Source organism: Ranitomeya variabilis, chromosome 6, assembly GCF_051348905.1.
Source record: "Ranitomeya variabilis isolate aRanVar5 chromosome 6, aRanVar5.hap1, whole genome shotgun sequence".
NCBI lineage: Eukaryota > Metazoa > Chordata > Amphibia > Anura > Dendrobatidae > Ranitomeya > Ranitomeya variabilis.
The window spans coordinates 456936897-456944691 of NC_135237.1; positions in this window are offsets into that span (position 1 = coordinate 456936897).

Consider the following 7795-nt stretch of genomic DNA (forward strand, 5'->3'; position numbering starts at 1 on the left):
TAATCTCTGGCGCCTTCTCAGTAGACACCGCCAAATGGTGCACAGGTTTGCGCTCCCGCAAACGCCGATCAATCTGAATAGCCATTGTCATGGACTCATTCAGACCTGTAGGCACAGGGAACCCCACCATAACATCTTTAATGGCATCAGAGAGACCCTCTCTGAATTTCGCCGCCAGGGCGCACTCATTCCACTGAGTAAGCACAGACCACTTACGAAATTTTTGGCAGTATATTTCAGCCTCATCTTGCCCTTGAGACAGGGCCATTAAGGCTTTTTCAGCCTGAATCTCTAAATGAGGTTCCTCATAAAGCAACCCCAAAGCCAGGAAAAACGCATCCACATTGAGAAACGCAGGATCCCCTGGTGCCAAAGCAAATGCCCAATCCTGAGGGTCACCCCGGAGCAAGGAAATTACAATCCTGACCTGCTGTGCAGGATCTCCAGCGGAGCGAGATCTCAGAGACAAAAATAATTTACAATTATGTTTGAAATTCTGGAAGCGAGATCTATCCCCAGAGAAAAATTCAGGTAAAGGAATTCTAGGTTCAGATGTAGGAGCATGAATAACGAAATCCTGTAAGCTTTGAACCTTCATAGCGAGATTATTCAAACCTGTAGCTAAACTCTGAGGATCCATATTTAATCAGGTGAAATCAGAACCATTCAAGGATTAGAAGGAGAGAGAGACGAAGGCTGCAGTAAGCAGAGATGCTAGTGAATCAACTAATGAGCAAACTCAGGAGAAAAAAAAAAAAAAAAAAATTCTCTGCAGACTTCTTTTCTCTCCTTTCTTCTGCCAATTATTTTAACCCTTTTCCGGCCAAACTGTCATGGTTCTCAATGGCAAGAGAACGTAATTAAGCATACAAAAGGACTAGCTCTTGGAAGATGGGAACTCGAGCTGACCATGAGCTAAACCTACCGCACAACTAACAGTGGCCGGGTAGCGTGCCTACGTTTTATCCCTAGACGCCCAGCGCCAGCCGGAGAACTGACTGACCCTAGCAGAGGAAAATACAGACCTGGCTTACCTCTAGAGAAATTTTCCCCAAAAGGCAGACAGTAGCCCCCACATATATTGGCGGTGATTTTAGAGGAAAATGACATACGAAGTATGAAGATAGGTTTAGCAAATTGAGGTCCGCTTACTAGATAGTAGGAAGACAGAAAAGGGAACTTCACGGTCAGCTGAAAACCCCTTCAAAATACCATCCTGAAATTACTTTAAGACTCTAATATCAACTCATGACACCAGAGTGGCAATTTCAGCTCACAAGAGCTTCCAGCCTCAGAAATATTCAATCACAGAGAACTGGAACAAAAATGCAAAACAAACTTAGGACAACAAGTCCAACTTAGCTGATAGTAGTCTAGGAGCAGGAACATGCAACAGAAAGGCTTCTGGTAACATTGTTGGCCGGCATAGAAATGACTGAGGAGCAAGGCTAAATAGAAAACTCCCACATACTGATGGAAAACAGGTGAACAGAGGAGATGAAGCACACAAGTGCAGTACCACCAGAAACCACCGGGGGAGTCCAGAAACCAAATTCACAACACTCAGCCTTTGTGCAAGGAGGAACAGGAGCATTGCCAGAGCCCTGCAAAATTACGTCCAGCAGGCCACAAATGTGCATGTGCATGTGCAAACGGTTAGAAACCAACTCCAAGAAGATGGTCTGAGTGCCCGATGTCCACAGATGGGGGTTGTGCTCACAGCCCAACACGTGCAGTACGATTGGCATTTGCTACAGAACACCAGGATTGGCAAATTCGCCACTGGCGCCCTTTGCTCTTCACAGATGAAAGCAAGGTTCACACGGAGCACGTGACAGACGTGACAGAGCCTGGAGACGCTGTGGAGAGCAATCCGCTGCCTGCAGCATCCTTCAGCATGACCAGTTTGGCAGTGGGTCAGTAAAGGTGTGGGGTGGAATTTCTTTGGAGGGCCACACAGCCCTCCATGTGCTCTCCAGAGGTAGCCTGACTGCCATTAGGTACCGAGATGAGATCCTCAGATCCCTTATGAGACCATATGCTGCTGCAGTTGGCCCTGGGTTCCTCCTAATGCAGGACAATGCCAGACCTCATGTGGCTGGAGTATGTCAGCAATTCCTGCAAGATGAAGGCATTGAAGCTATGGATTGGCCCGCCTGTTCCCCCGACCTGAATCCGATTGAACACATCTGGGACATCATGTCTCGCACCATCCACCAATGTCACGTTTTCACCACAGACTGTCCTGAAGTTGGCGGATTGCTTTAGTGCAGGTCTGGGAGGAGATCCCTCAGGCAACCATCCGCTGCCTCATCAGTAGCATGCCAGGCATTGTAGGGAGGTCATACAGGCACGTGGAGGCAGCACACACACAACTAAACATCATTTCTTTGTCTTGAGGCATTTCCACTGAAGTTGGATCAGCCTGAAATTTGATTTTCCACTTTGATTTTGAGTATCATTTCAAATCCAGACCTCCATGGGATATTCATTTTGATTTACATTGATAATTTTTATGTTTTATTGTTCTCAACACATTCCACTATGTAACGAATTAAGATTTGCAACTGAAATATTTCATTCAGTGTTATCTAGGATGCAATATTTTAGTGTTCCCTTTATTTTTTTGAGCAGTGTATATAGCTCTTTTGTTCTTGATACTTAGGCTGGTTTCACACTTGCGTTTTGATCTGCAGCTTTTTTTAAAAAAACGCATGTGGTAAAAAAAAGCATGTAAACGCGGCAAAACGCTGCGTTTTTTAGCCGCATGCGTTTTTGCGGCAAAAAAAAAAACGCGGCAAAACGCGGTGTTTTCCCGCGTTTACATGCATTTTTTCCCGCGTTTGCGTTTTTGAAACGCATGCTGAGAAGTGTGTGACAGCTGCCAATCATCAAAATCAACTAGAAAACACACTATCAATAGAATTAGCTAGGGTTAGGATCCCTAGGGTTAGGGTTAGCTTTTTATTAAAATGTCTTGGTCACCAGGTCACTGATAAGCCACCCCCCACCATCAAGGTGATTAATGAATCCAAACCGTAACCCTACCAATAACCCTAACCATAACCCTTGGGATCCTAACCCTAACCCTTGGGATCCTAGCCCTACCCCTAACCATAACCCTTGGGATCCTAACCCTAACCCTACCCCTAACCATAACCCTTGGGATCCTAACCCTACCCCTAATCCTTGGGATCCTAACCCTAACCCTACCCCTAACCCTTGGGATCCTAACCCTACCCCTAACCATAACCCTAGGGATCCTAACCCTAAGGGTTAGGATCCTAACCCTAAGGGTTAGGATCCCTAGGGCTAGGGTTAGGGTTAGTATTCCTAGGGTTACTAGGGATCCTAACCGTTACCCTAGGGATCCTAACCCTAACCCTAAGGGTTAGGATCCTAACCCTAACTCTAAGGGTTAGGGCTAGGATCCCTAGGGTTAGGGTTAGGATCCCTAGGGTTACTAGGGATCCTAACCTTAGGGTTAGGGTTTGGATCCCTATGGTTAGGGTTTTCTTTTTTTTTTGTGTTTTCTTGTGTTTTTCTTTAAAAACGCATGCGTTTACATAGACAGCAATGCATTTTTTTGCCGCGAAAAAATGCATGCGTTTTTTTGCGGCAAAAAAACGCCGCTAGAAATTACTACGGGTTGCATTTCTGCAAATGAACGCACGCGTCAAAAAACGCATGCGTTGCCGAAAACGCGTCAAAACGCATGCGAAAAAACGCATGCGTTTTTAATGTTAAGTATAGAAAAAAAACGCATGCGTTTTTTAGCGCTAAAACGCAGCTTACAAAAACGCAAGTGTGAAACCAGCCTCACTGGTATTAAAATTTTTTTTTATTGATACAGTCTTGTGTAGATTACGTGCGTTTTAGTGCATTTCCACTGCAGAAACACACAAAAACCCCATACCGCATAAAAGGCATTTCCATGGGAAAAATCTGCACATTAAACTCTGCATACTTTTAAAGTGGCCGAAAGCTTTAGTCGCAATCAAACTACTGTCCGATTTCACTCTGGCACTTTACAAAGGGCGTCCCAGTCCCAGTGTGTTGTAGGGTATGGGTACATCACACTCACTTGTAGGTCTCCAGGCTTCAGTCTTCAAGAGTGGGATAGGGTAAAGCAATTCGAACTTCCTTCCTCCTTAGCAAAACTCCTCTTCTATCTTGCCCATTCATTCTGGACTACCCCTAAATCCGCTGACTCCATCAGCCTCAGGGATACGTTGTCCACTCCGGCAGTGCACCCAAGACTGACCACCTGCCCTCAACGTATTTCCATGACCAGCGACTTCATGATGTCAGAAGACCAGGCCTGCTCCTTGGTACCTGGCACAAGCCCTAAGCTACAGACACTGTTGGAATGTCAATGAGGGAATTCCATTTGGTCTAACCTGCCCTGAACGGTTGGTCTATGCTGTGTCTAGCAACCTACCCCATCTTAACTCCACTGTACACTTCTCTAGCCGACACAGAACTCCATCTAACCAAGAACTGCCCCCCTTTTCATCAGCACCAGTGCCCATTCACTGGGCTAATCCATTTCTTAACCATTTCCTACCTTACATGCTAAAACTATTATCCTTATTCTATATCCAATGCTATCCTAAGCTAATCCTTATGCTATAATACTATACATCACTATGATACATTAGACACAAATTACTTTTACATATAAGACCGCAGGACGGTATTAACCCCTTCCCGACCTTTGACGCCACGTAGGCTTCATGAAAACCCGTGCCAATCCGACCCATGACGCCTATGTGGCGTCATGGAAAGATCGCATCCCTGCAGATCGGGTGAAAGGGTTAACTCCATTTTCACCCGATCTGCAGAGACAGGGGGAGTGGTACTTCAGCCCAGGGGGGGGGTGGCTTCACCCCCCCGTGGCTACGATCGCTCTGATTGGCTGTTGAAAGTGAAACAGCCAATCAGAGCGATTTGTAATATTTCACCTATGAAAATGGTGAAATATTACAATCCAGCCATGGCCGATGCTGCAATAGCATCTGCCATGGCTGGAGACCCCGATCTGCCCCCCCCCCCACCGATCGCCCCACCAGTCGTCCTTTCTGCCCCGATCTCCTGTCCGCTCCCCTCCTCCCTCCTGTCCGCTCCCCCGGTCCTCTTGTCCGCTCCCCCGGTCCTCCGATCCCCACCCCCCCGTGTTCCGATCCCACCCCCCCATACTTACCTAGCTTCGATGTCCCTCCTGGTGTCCGGCCGTCTTCTCCATGGGCGCCGCCATCTTGGAAAATGGCGGGCGCATGCGCAGTGCGCCCGCCGAATCTGCCAGCCGGCAGATTCATTACAAGTACATTTTGATCGCTGTGGTAGGTTCTATCGCAGCGATCAAAATAAAAAAAATAATAAATAAACCCCCCCCTTTATCACCCCCATAGGTAGGGACAATAATAAAATAAAGAAAATATTTTTTTTTCTGTTTCCACTAGGGTTAGGGTTAGAACTAGGGTTAGAACTAGGGGTAGGGTTAGGGGTAGGGTTAGGGTTACGGGTAGGGTTATGGCATGTGCACACAGTGCGGATTTGGCTGCGGATCGGCCGCGGATCCGCAGCGGATTGTGCGCGGATCCGCAGCGGATTGGCAGCGGATCCGCAGCGGATTGGCCGCGGATCCGCAGCGGATTGGCCGCTGCGAATTCGAAGCAGTTTTCCATCAGGTTTACAGTACCATGTACACCTATGGAAAACCAAATCCGCTGTGCCCATGGTGCGGAAAATTCCGTGCAGAAACGCTGCGTTGTATTTTCCGCAGCATGTCAATTCTTTGTGCGGATTCCGCAGCGTTTTACACCTGTTCCTCAATAGGAATCCGCAGGTGAAATCCGCACAAAAAAAACACTGGACATCTGCTGTAAATCCGCAGGTAAAACGCAGTGCCTTTTACCTGCAGATTTTTCAAAAATCGTGCGGAAAAATCTCACACGAATCCGCAACGTGGGCACATAGCCTTAGGGTTAGGGTTGGAATTAGAGTTAGGGTTGGAATTAGGGCTAGGGTTTGAAATAGGGTTAAGATTAGGCTTGTGGTTAGGGTTACGGATAGGGTTAGGGGTGTGTTGGGGTTACAGTTGTGGTTAGGGTTGGGATTAGGGTTACGGTTGGGATTAGGGTTAGGATTAGGGTTAGGGTTGGAATTAGGGTTACGGGTGTGTTGCGGTTAGGGTTGTGGTTAGGGGTGTGTTGGGGTTAGGGTTGTGATTAGGGTTATGGCTACAGTTGGGATTAGGATTAGGGGTGTGTTGGGGTTAGTGTTGAAGATAGAATTGAGGGGTTTCCACTGTTTAGGCACATCAGGGGTCTCCAAACGCAACATTGCGCCACCATTGATTCCAGCCAATCTTGCGTTCAAAAAGTCAAATGGTGCTCCCGCCCTTCCAAGCCCCGACGTGCGCCCAAACAGTGGTTTACCCCCACATTTGGGGTACCAGCGTACTCAGGACAAACTGGGCAACAACTGTTGGGGTCCAATTTCTCCTGTTACTCTTGCAAAAATAAAACATTCTGGGCTAAAAAAATATTTTTGAGGAAAGGAAACACATTTTTTATTTTCACGGCTCTGCGTTATAAACTTCTGTGAAGCACTTGGGGGTTCAAAGTGCTCACCACACATCTAGATAAGTTCCCTTGGGGGTCTAGTTTCCAAAATGGGGTCACTTGTGGGGTGTTTCTACTGTTTAGGCACATCAGGGGCTCTGCAAATGCAATGTGACGCCCGCAGACCATTCCATCAAAGTCTGCATTTCAAATGTCACTACTTCCCTTCCGAGCCCAGGCATGTGCCCAAACAGTGGTTTACCCCCACATATGGGGTATCAGCGTACTCAGGAGAAACTGGACAACAACTGTTGGGGTCCAATTTCTCCTGTTACTCTTGCAAAAATAAAAAATTCTGGGCTAAAAAAATATTTTTGAGGAAAGGAAACACATTTATTATTTTCACGGCTCTGCGTTATAAACTTCTGTGAAGCACTTGGGGGTTCAAAGTGCTCACCACACATCTAGATAAGTTCCCTTGGGGGTCTAGTTTCCAAAATGGAGTCACTTGTGGGGAGTTCCTACTGTTTAGGCACATCAGGGGCTCTGCAAACGCAACCTGATGCCCGCAGAGCATTCCATCAAAGTCTGCATTTCAAAACGTCACTACTTCCCTTCCGAACCCCGACGTGTGCCAAAACAGTGGTTTACCCCCACATATGGGGTATCAGCGTACTCAGGAGAAACTGGACAACAACTTTTGGGGTCCAATTTCTCCTGTTACTCTTGCAAAAATAAAAAATTCTGGGCTAAAAAAATATTTTTGAGGAAAGGAAACACATTTTTTATTTTCACGGCTCTGCGTTATAAACTTCTGTGAAGCACTTGGGGGTTCAAAGTGCTCACTACACATCTAGATAAGTTCCCTTGGGAGGTCTAGTTTCCAAAATGGGGTCACTTGTGCGGGAGCTCCAATGTTTAGGCACACAGGGGCTCTCCAAACGCGACATGGTGTCCGCTAATGATTGGAGCTAATTTTCCATTCAAAAAGCCAAATGGCGTGCCTTCCCTTCCGAGCCCTGCCGTGCGCCCAAACAGTGGTTTACCCCCACATATGGGGTATCATCGTACTCAGGACAAACTGGACAACAACATTTGGGGTCCAATTTCTCCTATTACCCTTGGGAAAATAAAAAATTCTGGGCTAAAAATCATTTTTGAGGAAAGAAAAATTATTTTTTTATTTTCACGGCTCTGCGTTATAAACTTCTGTGAAGCACCTGGGGGTT